This window comes from Pongo abelii, chromosome 1, assembly GCF_028885655.2.
Source record: "Pongo abelii isolate AG06213 chromosome 1, NHGRI_mPonAbe1-v2.0_pri, whole genome shotgun sequence".
Taxonomy (NCBI): Eukaryota; Metazoa; Chordata; class Mammalia; order Primates; family Hominidae; genus Pongo; species Pongo abelii.
Window position 1 is genome coordinate 100656764 of NC_071985.2, and position 17372 is coordinate 100674135.

Here is a 17372-nt window from a genome sequence, read left to right on the forward strand (position 1 = left end):
TCAATTGTAAACCCAGGTGTATCCCTAAGAGATATAGCTGTCTAGGAAGTTTCCCTGTTTCAGGTGTCAGTTTCCTATTCTGAGCTAGACAATTCTAAAATGTCTATGCCCCATGCCTCCCCTTTAGAAACTGAGGAAGAAGTGAGGGGAAAGAAAAGTTGACTAGAATATTTGTTTTTACATAGGCATAATGGGCACAGTTAGACAATAAACATTATTTTGAATATGCAGACCAGGTGCTACAATGTTAGGAATCTGAATTAAAATTTCAAATGTCTTTTGTTAGAGTATAGCTGGGGTTGGCATCGTTTTGTGTTTGTCATAAAGAGGTATTTATTAAATGGCCTTTCTTTCTTGAAACAGTCCACACAGGCCTAATATTTATTCATTAATTCAACAAATATGGAAGGTCTACTATGTGAGAGGGATGGCTTATTATGTTCTCATAGACATAGCTCATTGTCACTCACGTAGGACACATACAAGTTCTGCTACATATAATATAGTTTTATGTATTTTACTAAATTGTAAAACCTTTGATGTCTGGGATTATGTCTTGTTAATTTTTGTATCCCCCTGTATCACTGAGCACAGTGATACACATCACAGGGATATAATACATGTTTGAATTATGCCATAATGTTTTAAAGGACATAACAAACGCACTAGAAGACATAACAAACGCACTATGTAAGTTTTTTTTTACTGTTAGCAGTCTAAAGCAGATGTATCAACAGGGTATCACTGTTATGCAAGTATACAAATACTGAGTGTTTACAGAGAAGGATATGTTCACTTCAAGAGTGAAGGAACAAGAGAAATATATAATTGGGTGGAGACTGGTCTGGAAGAAGCTAATTTTCCTCCGGTCACTCCAGAATGATTGTGTAGAGTTACTACAATTTCAGTCTTTTCATTCTGAAGTATTTTCATCTCTCTCGCCTTTCTACAACTACTCCACCCCTTTCAGCTCCTTCCCAACGGCTGTAGCCAATTGATTCTACCCCAGAGTCCTAAGAGTCCACCCCGTACTCCTCCAACTCCTGTTCAAGAATGCTCCAGACCAGGAGCTTTAGGGACGCGGGTCGGGAAAACACGGGGTCACGCGCGGGGCAGGCGCCAAACTGGCCGCAGCCTGGGGAGCGGCGCTAAAGGCGGGGCTGCGACGGGGCGGAGCGGGTGGAGGCCCGGGGGCGGCCTGGGTGTCACCACCAACCCGCTCCGGCCGGAAACTGGCGCCTGTTTCCGGCCGGACAGCCGAAAGCCACCGATCCTGAACCAGCCGCTGGAGCCGGAGTGGCGACAGGGTGCGGAGCGGGCAAAAAGCCACTGGGGAAGGCCAGTCCCGATCAGTCCCTTCTGGCTCCAGCTCCAGATCCCGTGCGGAGCAACAGCTGCGGTCGCAGTCTCCACCACCGCCTCTACCTCCATCGCCGTCGGGGGAGGGGCCGGCCGGACCCCGGGGTCACTGCCGAGGAATGAGGAGAGGCGGCCGGGCCCCGCGCTCCGCCCCGGCCTAGGGCCTTGCCCCGGGAGCCGCGAGGGTAACGGAGCCCCCCGTCTTGACACCGTCCCCCGTCTGCTCCCGCCCCTCCCGGCTTCTCAGACTTGCAAACTCTGCTCCTCAGATCGCCACTGTCCCCTTTCTCCTTTCTGAATCTATTTCACCCGAAGCCATCTCCCCTCGGCACTCCTTTCTCGCTCTGACTGCTCCTTGCTTCGTCCCAACCTTTCCTCCTCCCTTTCACCTGCGTCCTACGTTCCTACCCCTCGCTCTCCAGCTCCCGGCCTCCCTTCCTGAGCTGTGCTGGCCAGTTTGGACGGTCCCCCCTTGTCAGCTAGACTTTCGGGAGGGATGGTGGAGTTTTAAGGTGATTAAGATGCAGTGTATTATCCCCACAGTAGGATAAAGTTCATTTAAAATCTCAGTATAATACTAAAATGAAAAGCAAAAAAGCTTATTCTTCTATTGATAGCCAAACTAAGGTGCATACAGTAATGGAGGAAAGGCGAGAAAAAGGTGTGTGTGTGTTTGTGTGTGTGTGTGTGTGTGTGAGAGAGAGAGACGGAGGTTGACGGATTCTAGGGCAGTCCTAAGAACTTTAGAAAAAATAAAAGTTGCCATGAGCCGATGGAAACTTTAGAAGCTGGTGATGAGTAAGCCGGGGGCTGCGTGATCTCACTCTTCTCATAATTACTAGGTTAACGGTGTGGCTCCGGTCGGGATGGAATGGGATTTGTTTACTGGGCCGGCGTATTTTTAGCTTGTCGGCTCACAAGGACCAGCGCTCAGAGTCTCTTTCTCCCACCTCGTGGTAGTCTTTCTGTCTAACCTAGGTGGCTTCTCTGGGCACAATAAAGATGTAAAAATTTGAAAGTAGAAACTGACTGGTGGAATTTTATGGAAGAAGTTCCCCACAAACTTTTCAGGCAGCTTGTCATGAATGCAAAGCCTAGAATTAGCAGGACGTTGACTTTTATTTTCCTTATCTTTTTATACGTACTACGTAACGCTTTGCTTAGAAATTCACAGGCTGCTAATTTTTCAGTCTTTGGCCTCTAGTACTGTATATTTAGGAGATTTTTGAGGAGGCTGGATCCCTTTGTCTTTCAGAATCTATTTCAAAGGTGGAAAAGGACAGAATAGAGAAAGAGGTGGCGGTAAGACTGGCTCTAAAGAGTTGCTAACCCCTAAATATTTAAAAAACAGTTTCTATGCTATGTAACTTCTGAAAACATGTAGAAAATTTTCTTCCTACTAAATGAGATTGCATTCCTGATGGGGAGAAGACTTCAGGGACGGAAGCTGGGTGGCTAGGGAGAATCAGAGGTAGTTAAATATTTGCTGTGTATAACTTACAAATACATTATGTGCAAACAATGAAGAATTAATTATACTCTTTGTCTTCATTGTTTTTCAAGTAGTTCTTTTAACGTTTAGTAACCAACCTGCTGTGCTCGTCTATTGATATTTTGAAGGCTGAACAAAACTGTAAAATAAATGAACTTGATGTTGCTCCTCTGCAGGCTGAATACCCGACCGTTCTAATTTCCACTATTGACCCAGCTTGCCTCAGAGCACCTCCCTGACAAAGTGGCCAGTTACTATGTACTTAGAGATTGCAAATGAATGCAAATATTAGCTCATACTAGGAATAATGAAGGTAAATATGCTGAAAACATATATTCCAAAATCAAAATAGATTTTTTCGATTTTACCCCCATTTTTGATTATCCCCACCTTTCTGCCAGTAATTATCCGTTAACATGAATAATTTAGAACTGAACAGATATCTGCTTTGGACATTACACTTTCAAGATAGAAGGAAAGATGGAAGGAAGATAGTTGCCAAACTAATTTTTATTGTCGTTGCCTTATTTGACTTATTTCTTGCTTTTAATACTGAAGACTCCCTCAGAAAAAAATGTAAAACTTTGCCAAAGCAAGAGCTGGCTATCTACTGACTTGTATAAGGCCTGGTGACTGGTAATGAATGCTAATCATTAGGTGGCCTTTAGTGGCCTTATGTTGCCAACAACTTGGAGAATTTCCCAAAGCTTTATTTGTTTAATCTTTCTTTTGAGACCCCTATTTAAAAGAAGATTTAATCTGGAGACAAAAATCTAATTTTTAAAAACCACATACACCTTTCCCAGAATCTGTTGATGATCAATAATTGTTTTGATCTGTGTGAGATGATTGGTGCCAATATTAGTGATGATACCTGGGTAAATTCTATTTATGTCTGCATCTAGCAACTCCCTAAGTTGAACTGCATACTTTATTCCAGGGCATGGGGATCAAGCCTAGGAATGAGTGGAGAGCTGCCTGGTAGTCAACCACTATTCCTAGCTCTCAGGAGGCTTTATTTGCAATTTTGAGATTCAATGTATGTAACCAAAATAAGTATTCTGATTGTTATGAGGGCACTAAGTGCCACTTGTCAAAGTTTTGGAGCTCCTGAGTATCTTAAGCATGCTAAAAGATACTGGCCATTATAGTGTATGTGTACGTGTGTATGAGTAGCAACTCTCCTTACCCTAAACACTCATCCCACCAAAGGGAAAATCCTTAAACAGTGCTTTGAAATGTGACCTCAGCAGTATCTTTCCTATGGGAACTTAGGAGCTGTGGAATAGCAGACTGTGGAATCTTTTTTGTAGCCTCTGATAAATTCAGGTAATTAAAAATTTGTGTAACTGGAAGATAGATACAGGGCAGTTTTTCTCATGAATGCCTGAATTCAGTTGACTTTTTAATATAATAGAAGGGAGTTGTTTGTTTGTTTTTAAATAAGACATCCTTGCTGAGTAATGATTGAACACTTCTCTGGATAAAGCAGTCTCCATGCTCCAGTGACAGGCTTTAGGGAGGTATAAAAGATGTAAAGACATGTGTCTTTGCTCTTGGGGTTGAGGGTGGATGGGAAACGTAGTATATAAATATGGCAAGGCAGACTATTATAAGCTTTAACATTTAGGAAACAACATATAGACAAAAGCAAATTTAACGTGCTGATAAGTATGTAAGGGCTGAGAAGACTTGAAGTAACAAAGTAAGAATCAGTGAAATAAATTGGGGAGATTTCTGAGTCAGTAAATTTTGAAATGGACTTGGGAGGCTATGGGTGAGTCATAAAGAGGTATGGGCTATTGAGTTAGATGGGTCTTCGTTCAGACCTTGGGTCTACTTTTTACCATGTGACCTTGGACAAGTTAACTTCTTTTCCTTATCTGTAAAATGTGAGCATTCAAGTAAATGAAATAGTTATTGTGTTGGGAATAAAACAAAAGAAAGGATCTTCCAAACAGAAAGTATAGAATGTACAGTGTGCAATGATGGTATGAATGACTAAGTTGTGAGTAGGGGGAATATATGAGAGTGACTGTAGAGAATGTGGGTTGGGCAAGTCATGGGTAGAGCAGGCAAGAGGGTGGAGGGGACTCAGAAGCCAGACTCTGTTGGGTGTTGATAGAAGGGTCAATAGAATCATTGTAGGTCCTTGAACAAAGGACGGATTTAATGAGAAATATTGAGCTCTTTGGTTCAGGAACTCAGGGACAAGGAGTCAGGCAGGCATCCGTACATTGTGACTCTTATTTTCTGTACCATCCTGGCCTGAAGGGATACAGCCAGGAGGCATAAGATTCCTTGTAGAAGTTTTTGTGTTTACACACCTCACTATGCTGAGCCTGCTTGTGCCTGTCTCGTAGTGCACCAACCTGTGGGCAAGTCTCAAGACTATGGCCGATTCTCCTCAAGAGCTTATAGTAAGGCCAGCATTATGTTTCAAGTGCATTTAACTCTCAGTTGTCTCTGCTAATGTAGGGAGCCCTGTTGTAGGTAATTCAGAACTTAATAAAGACATTTCTTGGTTATTTTCAACTGTTTTTTTTAGGATTATACCTTATCCCTTTATTTCCTCTAAGAAATAGTTTTAGATAAGAAAAATTACTAAACTGTAACCCACTATGAATTTAATTCTTTGCTAGGTGCTATGGAGAATTAGGAAAAATGACAACTTTGCGCCCAGGCTGGAGGGCAGTGGCGCAATCTCAGCTCACTGCAAGCTCTGCTCACTGCAAGCTCTGCCTCCCAGGTTCATGCCATTCTCCTGCCTCAGCCTCCTGAGTAGCTGGGACTACAGGCGCCCGCTACCACGCCCAGCTAATTTTTTGTATTTTTAGTAGAGACGGGGTTTCACCGTGTTAGCCAGGATGATCTCGATCTCCTGACCTCGTGATCCGCCTGCCTCGGCCTCCCAAAGTGCTGGGATTACAGGCGTGAGCCAGTGTGCCCGGCCGAAAATACATTATTTTTTAAACCAGATTTATTTTCATTTTGGGGGATCATACTAATATTGAAATAAATTTGCATTTCTAAGCTCATATTACCTGATGGCAGGGAGAGTACACTGATGATGAAGAACAGTCGATCTTGCATTAAAGATTTGGCCTTAGAAATCCATAAAATGAATAATCCATTTGTGGATAATTAAGACTAGACTACACTGAATATGTTGATAGACCAATTTCTTTTCAAAATCTGTATGGATCCATTGTGGCCTCCTAGGCTGTCTGTCTTATGTCTGAGAATGACTGGCAGGTGATGCTTGTGTTCCAGCCAGAATGAGCCTTCATTCACAGTATCTGGACGAATGCCACCACATTATGTTGTGTTGTTGAAGATTAAGCCGGCTTTCTCAAAGGACTTGTGCTTTGTAGAGGCTCTTCCAGATATCAGCTTCATTGAAAATCTGTCAGACTTTTCCTCCTGTAGGAAAGTTGTTTGAAAGTATGTCCAATAAAAAAAAAAAGGAATGGGCAGAAATGTCCACATTTAAGAAGTAAACAAAATCACATGCCATTCTTTCATCCTTTTTTTTTCTCTAGTTGACTTGCTTTCCTCCATCCCTGTCACCCTCCCCCACCTCTTTATAATCATTACCAAACTGTGATGTCACGAGCACAGGATTATTATTAACTTCTTGAGTCGGAAGATTGTAGTATTTCTGAGCTAGAAATCAGGTGGAAAAGTCAGGAATCTTATTTTATACAACTAGATAGGGATTATTTTCAACTGTGTTTTTTTTAGGATTATACCTTATCCCTTTATTTCCTCTAAGAAATAGCTGTAGATGAGAAAATTACTAAACTGTTATTTGTAGTGACCCACTGTGAGTTTAATTCTTTGCTAGGTGCTACAGAGGATTAGGAAAAATGACAACTTTGTGTCCTTGAAGAGTTTACAGTCCAGTTGGGAGTAAGAAGAATAAGAAGGAATGAATACTTGCTGAGCCTCTTAGTATGCCACACAAAATTTTAAAATGTGAAACTATATTGTTAGTTGCATAGTGCAGACCTCATGCCATAGGTATTTGGGGAGAAGAGTACTCAGGTAGTTATGTCACAGAGGAATTATAACTCATTTCAGATCTTAATAAAAAAATAGGCCAGGCACGGTGGCTCACGCCTGTAATCCCAGCTACTCAGGAGGCTGAGGCAGGAGAATCACTTGAACCCAGGAGATGGAGGTTGCAAAGAGCCGAGATGGCACCACTGCACTCCAGCCTGGGTGACAGAGCAAGACTCTGTCTCCAAAATAAATAAATAAATAAATAAATAAGTAAATCAATCAATAAATAAAAGTGTATTAGGCACAAGGGATGAAGATGAAGAGGATAACAAAACATTTCATATTGGAGCTGAAAGGGATCAAGCAAAAGCCTGGAAACAGGACTTTACCTGAGATGTTCTTGGGGCGGTGAGGAGACTAACCTGAGTGGCAGTGAGCAGTAGTGAAATGAAGGTGGGTAGGTTGGTTTGGAGCTATGTTTATAGAAGGTGTTAAAAAGCTAGGCTTATAAGTTTATACACACACACACACACACACACACATATATATATATATATTTATTTATTTATTTTTTGAGACAGTGTCTTGCTGTGTTGTCCAGCTCAGGCTGGAGTGCAGTGACACAATCTTGGCTGACTGCAACCTCCGCCTCCTGGGTTCAAGTGATTCTCGTGCCTCAGCCTCCTGAGTAGCTGGGATTACAGGCGTGTACCACCATGCCCAGCTAATTTTTGCATTTTTAGTAGAGACAGGATTTCACCATGTTGGCCAGGCTGGTCTCAAACTCCTGACCTCAAGTGATCCACCCACCTTAGCTTCCCAAAGTGCTGGGATGACAGGCATGAGCCACCGTGCCTGGTCAACTTTATATTTTAAATGGTAGAAGATTTTTGAATAGAATAGCAGTATGATGATACTAATACACAGGTTGGCTTGGAGGGAATGGAGATTGACACTGGGGGTGTGTGAAGTGATGAGGCCCGGGTTAGAGTTGTGGAGGATAGGCTAAGGAGAGGAAAGAGTGAAAAAGAGACCGTGAAGGAAAAATGGAAATTAATGAGGGCTGGATGTGGGAGATGAAGAAGGGTGGTGAGTCAACTACAACTGTGACACTTTATGCCTGGGTGTCTGAGACATTGACTGAAATAAAGAAGTTAGGAAGCTTTCCTCATTTTAGGGAAATATGATGAGTATAATTTGGGATGTGTTGGATTTAAAGTGGCAATGAAATGTCCAAATGAAGGCCGTCCTGGGTGTGAGCTGGGGTAAAGATGGGGGTAGGTTTGGAAATGCAGTTTTGCAATTCATGGCCTAGATGTGGTAGCTGTAGCCAAGAGAATTAATAAGCTCTCTGAGGACTAGAGTTTAGGGAAAGAGCAGAAGGACAAAGAAAATGGTACTGATAAACCTAAACACGTCTAAACCTAAACATGTCTCCTATCTTGTAAACACGGTCCTAGGCACTGAGATGGAGGTAAGGGAGACAAGGAACCCACGAGGAGCGTATGGGTCTAGTGGGAGGAGACAGATATGTAAATATATAGATGGAATGAAGTGTGATAGATGCTGTGATAGAAGTATGTAGCAGGGAGAGTGGGAGCCCAAGGGTCAGTTTTGTCTTGGGCACGCCGAGGTTGGAAAGAGCCTCCCTGAGGAGTTAGCATTTGAGCTGAGTCGTGAAAGATGAATTAAGGATATACTCTACAGATGACAAGAATTACATTCCAGTCTGAGAAAATACTATGAACAAAAGCTTAAAGGAATGAAGGCCAGACTTCTTCAGGTAACTTTTAATCATTATGGCTGGAGGATGGGATGGAGGGCAGGCTGAAGAGGTAGGCAACGCTGGATCATACAGAGCTTTATCTTTTTTTTTTTTTTTTTTTGAGACGGAGTCTTGCTCTGTCACCCAGGCTGGAGTGCAGTGGCACAATCTCAGCTTACTGCAAACTCCGCATCCCGAGTTCACGCCATTCTCCTGCCTCAGCTTCCCGATTGCTGGGACTACAGGTGTCTGCCACCATGCCCGGCTAATTTCTTGTATTTTTAGTAGAGGCGGGGTTTCACCATGTTAGCCAGGATGGTCTTGATCTCCTGACCTCGCGATCCGCCCGCCTTGGCCTCCCAAAGTGCTGGGATTACAGGCGTGAGCCACCACACCTGGCCTGGAGCTTTATCTTATACTGCAGTATATCATGAGCCATTTAATGAGTTTCACATCCTAGAAAGATTATGTCAGTGGTGTGTAGGGTAGATTGGAGATGGAGAAAGCAAAATTCCTTTCAATAACTTCATTATACTGAACACATTTATTGAGAGTGATCATATTTACAGATTCATGGAATCAGACAACTGGAGGGACTGCTATGCTTTCTTAGTTTTCCTCATTCATTTTCAAATAGAATACCTGAGGTTTACTCAGGATCACAGAAGTGGTTCTGTGATAGCTTAGTCTAGAATTCAGTCTTCAGTATGTACTAGGTGATTAATAAAGGTGAGTTCACCTCTCTCTTCTCTCCCAAGTCCCATTTCAGTGTTTGTGTCATTCTGCCACATTGCATTGTACTAGCAGATAGAAGGGCTTAACGTCATTCCATTCTACCGCCTTTTTTTAACCAGTCCAAAGTGAATAGAGGTATTTTCCTAGGTCTGACTGAGAAAGATGTTCCCTGAGAGTACCATTGGGAAGAGGGGCAATTCGGTGCCCTGGACTGGGCTGAATAAGGTGTTAGGATTTTTCAGCTGTAGTGATTCAGATGTAGAAGAATGTCAAGGTATTTGTTTTGTTGCATGTCTTTATCTCTGCCACTAAGCTCCCTTAAAGTTGTTTTCTTTTAAACTTAGTTTTAATTTGTGCCACTGAAACTTGTTGAATAAGCTGTGATAAATTGGGCACTGATTAAAAGTATATTTATCTAAAAAAAAAAGAATATGTGAACAAAATTTAGAAAAGCTCAGGGAAAAAACCCAAACAGAAACAATTTTGAGCCTACAACCCAAATTTGATGGACATTAACATTTTGTCATATTTGTTTTAGATGTCTTACTCTCTTTAAAATATTAAATACTCAGATTCTGCATCTTCCCTGTATTTTCATTTTCATTGGATTTTTGTGGAGGGAAATTGTTTGGTTTTAAAGTGCTAAGTGAGCGTTTGGATTTTGTGTTTTAGTCACTTTTGCTGGAGGAGAACAGAACAGGGTAGAAGGCATCCTCTAAGTCCTTAGATTCCCCTGGGAGAAGTTGGAACTTAAGGACGTGTGGAAGGATGGATACCTTCCATTGATAGGCCTTCTTCAAAACTTGTCTGAGTTGTGGTTTTTAAATTCTTTTCTCTGGGCTCTGTCAGCATCTTCCCCATAGAAGGGCCTTGGTTTGGAAGCTGTCCACTTTAACAGAGCTGCCAAGTCTTAATTCTTTCTCAAGTGGGCAAGGGTACATTTTGTTTTTGTTTGTGAGTATTTGGGAGAGGGAAGGGGTGGGTAGAGAGGAGGCACAGAATAGCTACTTACAGTGAGTACTTATCTGAATTCCTGTGCAACTGGAAGTTTTCTTGGCTGTTTTAGGGGAGATAACTTGGTTACACTGGCATTTAAATTATGTGGGAAGGTGGTTTTTCACTCCCCTCTGCTATCTGATTTGAGATGGCAATAAACCTTCTTGTCCATTTTTGTCAGTCCCCACTCTACCCTGTTCTAAGCGCCGCTGTTTGAGGGATGTGAAGGCTCCTCTTCAGTCTAAAACTGAACAAGTCAGATATCTCCTTATAGTTTTGGGAAACCATTCTGCTCCTGACTGTTTTTGTGTTGACTCCTCTATTCTTCCAGTCACCTGGCCCTTTATTAATTTTACAATTTTGCATAATGAGATATTTCAAACATTTAGAAAAGTTCAGGGGAAAAACCCAGACAATTTTGAGTCTACAACCCCAACCTGATGGACATTAACATTTTGTCATATTTATTAGATGTTACTCCCTTTAAAATATTAAATGTTATAGATATAGCTGAAGTTCCACCCTGCATCCTTTCCTCCTTCCTCTTTCTCAAGAAACGACTACTGGCCTGAATTGATGTGTTCATTCCTTCATGTTTTATACTACCCCCCCCCCACATCTTTATTTATTTATTTATTATTTATTTATTTTTGAGATGGAGTCTTGCTCTGTCACCCAGGCTGGAGTGCAGTGGCACGATCTCTGCTCACTGCAACCTTTGCCTTCCGGGTTCAAGCGATTCTCTTGCCTCAGCCTCCTGAGCAGCTGGGATTACAGGTGCATGCCACAGTGCCCAGGTAATTTTTGTATTTTTAGTAGAGACGGAATTTTGCCCTATTGACCAGGCTGGTCTTGAACTCCTGACCTCAAGTGATCTGCCCATGTTGGCCTCCCAAAGTGCTGGGATTACAGGCGTGAGCCACCATGCCCAGCCCCACATATGTATTCATAGGCAACATACAGTTTTGTTTTGAAATCTTACATAAATAGGATCATGTATGTATCCTTTTGTAACTTTTTTTCTCAACATTGCTTTTCAGATGTGTCTACAGGTAGATCTAGTTCATTCAGTCACCTAAGTTTTAAACCTGTTTTCTCCATTGCCCTCCCCACTTGTCCTGTTTTTTTGTTTCTTTGTTTTTTGTTTTCTTTTTTTAAGACAGGGTCTTGCTCTGTCACCCAGGCTGGAGTACAGTGGCGCCATCTTTGCTCACTGCAACATCTACCTCCGGTGTTCAAGTGATTGTCCTGCCTCAGCCTCCCAAGTAGTTGGGACTACAGGTGCGCGCTACCACACCCGGCTAATTTTTGTATTTTTTAGTAGAGACAGGGTTTCCTAATGTTGGCCAGGCTGGTCTCGAACTCCTGACCTCAAGTGATCTGCCTGCCTCAGTCTCCCAAAGTGTTGGATTACAGGCGTGAGCCACCGCACCCAGCTCCCACTTGCCCTGTTTTGTTTTGTTTTGTTTTTAAAACTTACCCATTCTTAAAGTCCCAGTGTAAACTATCTCTTCCACAAAAACGTTCCTGATTTTCTTTTTTCTCCAGCAGGATATAATCTTTCCCACAACTGAATCTTCCTATCATTTTTGTTGGTACTTGTCATGTGGTAGCTGTGTATTCTTGTATTTTGGTTTATTTGTGCTCTTGGCATGCCTCTTCTACTATACTGTAAGCTCTCTGAGAGCGGATAAGTAGTCTCTTTTTCTTTGTATCCCTTATGAGGCACGCCATAGAAACTTACACATAGTAGGCACTTAGACACTGTTCGTGACTAAATAGATTATGAACAACAACAAAAGTCCATCCTTTATGTTGGTGAACTATTAATTTGACTATTGGGGTGGACCCCATGAAAAATAAAGCTTATAAACAAACACTTGGCACTGAAAATTACATAAAAATGTACATAAATGGTAAAAGTAGTCAAGACTAACTTCCTGCAGAGGTGAGAGCAAACATTCCTTGGAAAATGAAATGGGAATTGATAGGTGATAGCATCCCAATTGGGAAACTCCTGGGAATTGATCCTGGTGGCTTTTGAGGCAGCATGTTCCTGTGGCCAGACTCATTTCACTAGCTATCAGATTCTGGTTTTGTCATCAAGGTCTTGACACCTTCACAGGAGATGGAGATGAGCTTTAAGAAAAGGCAGCCTGTCTATTCACTTAATAAACACTGCTGAGGACCAATGTGTGTATCCAATTATTGGATACACACATTCACACATATATATGTACATGTAGTTTTCACCTCATTCCTTTTTTTATGATGAGGCCAGGTTGTGTGTCAGCATATTTTGAAGCTTTTAATTTCTGTAACATATAGTCCCAATATAACATTATTTTGGCCTTATGGAAGCTCCTCCCACCCCCAAGTAGGAAATCAATATTAAGTTAAACTATATGAAATTGCCATTTTGACAATTTTGCTTAGTTAAACCTTGACAGTTTTGCTTGGTTAAACCAACAGGTTGTGATTTCCTCTTGGCATTCTGAGAGGCAATATCATGGACCTTTTTGAAGTAGATAATCCCAAATCCATTCTTTTTTTTTTTTTTTTGAGCCAAGGTCTCGCTCTGTCACCCAGGTTGGAGTAGAGTGGCACGATTGCAGCTCACTGCAGCCTTGACCTCCCAGGCTCAGGTGATTCTCTCACCTCAGCCTCCCAAGAAGCTGGGATCCACAGGTGTGCGACACCATACCTAGCTAATTTTTTACATTTTTTGTAGAGATGGGGTTTTGCCGTATTGCCCAGGTTGGTCTCGAATTCCTGGGTTCAAGCAGTCTTCCTGCTGCCTCCCAAAGTGTTGGGATTACAGGTGTGAGCCACTGTGCCCGGCCCATTTATACGTCTAAAATGCATTTCTGAACTTTAATTTGCAGGGGATTTTCTTTTGCAGTTATCTTTAGCTCAAATTTTTAATAAATGCTTTTTATTTCTGAGCACACATTTAGTATATTTGAGAAGGTGGAGGGGGAACGTATGAGAGTTGTAGGCCACAACAGGCTCTAGGAAATAAGCCTGAGATGAACATTTTTGCTGTAAATATCTACATGTAATTGAGTTGTCTTTAATGAGGTTATAGTTCCTATGAGTAAATGACTTATTCCTCCCCTTACCTGCTACCCCCATGTCTCCTCTCTAGTCTTGATAAGGAGATCTGGTGGGGGGCGAAAACCACAGAAAAAGATAATTGTCCGTGTCTCTTTGATGTTATTTGGGGTCTTAAAAGGAAAGAGGGCAAGAGCCCTAGTTCCTAGCACCAGGTTGTTGACCTTGTGGCTACCAGAGCTGTTCTTAGGTTGGGGGAGAAGAGAATACAGAAGACAGGGGAAAGAGCAAAGAAACAGAGTAGGTAGGAGTTAGCAGATGTTATAAAATAGGATTGAGGAACAGGAGCAGAAAGAAGGGGATAGGTATAACCATTTAAAGGGCTTCTGTTTCATTCTTCAAAATCTGGCTTAGAATCCTTTATAAGCCTTTTATATTAACTAATCAAAGTTGTATCCAGGCTACACTCTACAGATACCTACTCAGAGAATATTATAGATAGTATGCAGCTTTGAGAGTACCAGTGCTGTGTTCTAAAATAGTTCTTTGAAAAGTCAGGGTCATTTTAAATGAGTTAGTCTACTAGTGCCTTTTGAATCATTAATAGCTAACATCAAAAGAAAAGGAAGAGCGAATTCCTCTGAGGCTTTAGTGTTAATTAATATTGATATTTACATGAAGGTAGTCACATGTGAAGAATTAAGGCATGACAATGGGAAAATACAATGATGCTAACTAACAAAAATGTAGTTTGTTTATTTATTTATTAGAGACAGGGTCTCACTGTGTTGCCCAGGCTGGTCTTGAACTCCTGGGCTGAAGCCATCCTCCCACCTCAGCCTCCTGAGTAGCTGGGACTATAGGTGTGTGCCACCATGCCTAGTTCCAACAAAAATATATTTTTTTTGGAGGACTGTTATAATAGTCCAGTTAGAGGACTGTTATAATAGTCCAGGAAAAAGACTGTCTACAAGGGTAATGGTAATGCAGAAAGGGGGAGAGATTTGAGTAATTTGAAGAGAGATAAAGAGAATTTGGTAACTGATTATCATGAAAAAGGTTAGACAAGAATGATCACACATTTTCAGTCTGGGTAATAGCAATAGGGAGAGCTGGGTTTGGTGGGTTTCTGATGCCTCTCCAAAGTGGGGTACCTTGGTAGACAGCTTTGAAAGGTACTGAGTCTGGCTCAGCATTCTCAGTGGATACTGAATTCAGGGTTTAAGTAACTGGTTTATGTTTGCATGCCTAGTAAGTAGTAGGACTTGGTGTGTATCATCCGTTCTTTTGATTGTTGTTTAGTGCTCTTTCTACTAGATCACATTGCTTGAGGGGAGATGGGTCAAGTGGTTAAAAACAGAACGATGCCTGGAAAACGAAATGGGAAGTTGAAGACCACATTATGGTGAGGTTTAACCACAAGCTGTTTCAGTTCCGTATGGGTTTTCCTTATATTTACACACAAAATGTGTGTACTTATGTTTATCAGGCTCTTAATGCAACAGTGGCCTAGGTTTCTTAGAGCTGTCTTCTGAGATTCAATTCGTCATATTCAAGGGGAAAGATTTCTTCAGATTTTGGATTTAAGTGCATATTCTCTCTGACTCCCAATTTGAAGATACAATTAGTGTCCCCCCCATTCTCCCTGCAAGAAGGTAGGCTTGCTTGATTTGAAAGCTGTGGGTGAAGTAGCCTCAAAGGCCCATTAGTCTTTTTTTAGTAAAAGGAAGAGAGCTTTAGACCCAAATCTTTCAGGCTTATTTACCCTGTCAGCAGTTAAAAACAATTTACTGACATAGATCTTATTACCTGAAAGGGAGAGTAAATACTATAAATCAATTGAGTATTTTTGCTAATAGGAGATTTTTTTACGGGGTCGAATAGCCTTAGATCTTTTGTATTTGCTTTTAAAATACATAGTCAGGCATATTTAAGATGTGACTCATTCCTACCCCTTTTCTTGTTTTCTTCTTTTGCCAGACTTTTATCTATGTGATAACAGATACTTGAGGATTGAAAATACAATTTTCTGAATCAGCTAACACTTGTTATGCACCTACCATAAGGGACTGACACTGTTATTTAATTCCGTCTGCCAAGACTAAATATTCTCGGATTTTTTGACTAGGAACTCAGCTGCTTACTGGACTCGGTTCCTTGCTGTCACAGTCTTAAGCATTTTTAAATGTTTTCTGCTAGGTAATGCTCACAAGAAATCCTTGTGCCTATTCTTAAGCTTCTAACTCCAGAATAAGCACCAGTCATCCTAGGTATGGCCCATGGTGATAGTAGTAAACATCTTCTAATGCTTGGCTTCTTCCATGCTTATCCTATCTTATTCCTGGCCACAGCTCGTCTGTCGTAACTTCTGACCTGGCTGGAGAATAAAGGGAAGAAAACTTAACTATTTAGTAGCAAGATCCTAGCCTGAGTTATACTAAACATTTTATATAACACCTCATTTATACTCATAGCAATGCCATAAAATAGATATGCAACCTTAACAGATTAATTCATTCAAAGGATGTATTAATGTGATTTAGGCACTGTTTAAGGTCCTGAGGATGCTGTAGTGAATGTCAGATGAAGTTATCTGCTAAGCAATAGAGACATTAAATAATTTACCCAAGGTCACAAATCAAGAAAGTAACAGGTAGGATTTAGATATAGCTCTAACAGATTCCAGAAGGAATGTCTGCAACCATTGTTACATTATGCCACTGTTTACATATATTGGATGTTCTCTGTGAATATATAAAGGTATAAAAATAGGTGGAACCCCAGTTTTTTTTTTGTTGTTGTTGTTAAAAATGGTCTTGATGAATCCAAGAAAGAAATGTGTCTTGGTGCTGAAAAGCATACTTGCACAAGAATGCTTTTCCTCTCCTCCCCTCGCCTCTCCCTTCTACCTCTCCACTCACTTGTACCTGGGTGTAAACTGGACAGTGTGACCTGCTTTGGCATTTGAATGTGTTTGTGCTTTGAGAACTAGGAGAATGTTGTTTGCTTGTTTCTTTTTGGCTTCCTGAAAGTTCGTGCCTACTTGCAGGTTCTTTCTTGTAGCACAATGGTGAGTAATGTGTTGTTAACATTGTAATGTGGTCATGCGAGTTGGAATTTTTTTTGTTTTCCCTCAGTTCTCTCTGATGAGTATGCAGGTAGGGACTCTTGAGTCAAACTTGCCTGCTCAATTCATTCAAATTGAAAAAGCTTTCTGTATTCAGAGGACTAGAAAAGAGTTTTGAGGTTGGGAACAATACCAAGATCCAATGTCTTGCCCAGCTGAAATTCAGTTTTGTTAGCATTCTAGGTTTATTCTTTAGCTTGTGCTATCTAAGAGAGGACTTGTTTTAGATTATGGCCACTATTACCGTGTGCCATACCTGGGATGTGTGGTCTTTACTCTGGAGTCAGCATCTTCAGAACAGGTGCAAAGATTTATTTTGAGCATTTCCTAGTAGAAAGCATAAAAAAATGCTTAAGACTTAGAGTGAGTAGCTGAGTTCCAGTAGGAATTGAGTTCCAGTTAAGTTCTAAAGATTAATTAGGTGGGATCAAGGTTGCCAGTGTTTTTTTTTTTTTGAGGTGGAGGTTTGCTTTGTCACCCAGGCTGGAGTGCAGTGGCACGATCTTGGCTCACTGCAACCCCTGCCTCCCAGGTTCAAGCGATTCCCCTGCCTCAGCCTTCCTAGTAGTTGGGATTACAGGCACGCACTACCATGCCTGGCTAATTTTTGTATTTTAAGTAGAGGCAGGGTTTCCCCATGTTGGCCAGGCTGGTCTCTAACTCCTGACCTCAAGTGATCCACCTGCCTCAGCCTTCCAAAGTGCTGGGATTACAGGCATGAGCCACTGCGCCCGGCCAACGTTGCCAGTATTAGAACTGTCTGGTATTGGAATGCTAATCAATTTAGTATTGGGGATCCAGGAGTATCTGGGCATGGTTCATGAGGTTAGTGAGATGAT

General features: G+C 41.5%; 1 protein-coding gene across 2 annotated transcripts in view; it reads left to right on the forward strand.

The window, feature by feature from the left end:
- OTUD7B (OTU deubiquitinase 7B) overlaps positions 1-17372 on the forward strand; it is a 128735-nt gene that overhangs the window by 57563 nt on the left and 53800 nt on the right. Inside the window, exon 1 of one of the 2 annotated variants that reach the window (XM_002810297.4) lies at positions 1372-1544. The exons of the other annotated variant lie outside the window; for it this stretch is intronic. The gene's annotated coding sequence lies outside the window, so the exon portion shown is untranslated. Of the gene's footprint in view, positions 1-1371; positions 1545-17372 lie in introns of those variants that run through there. 2 annotated transcript variants of the gene reach the window in all.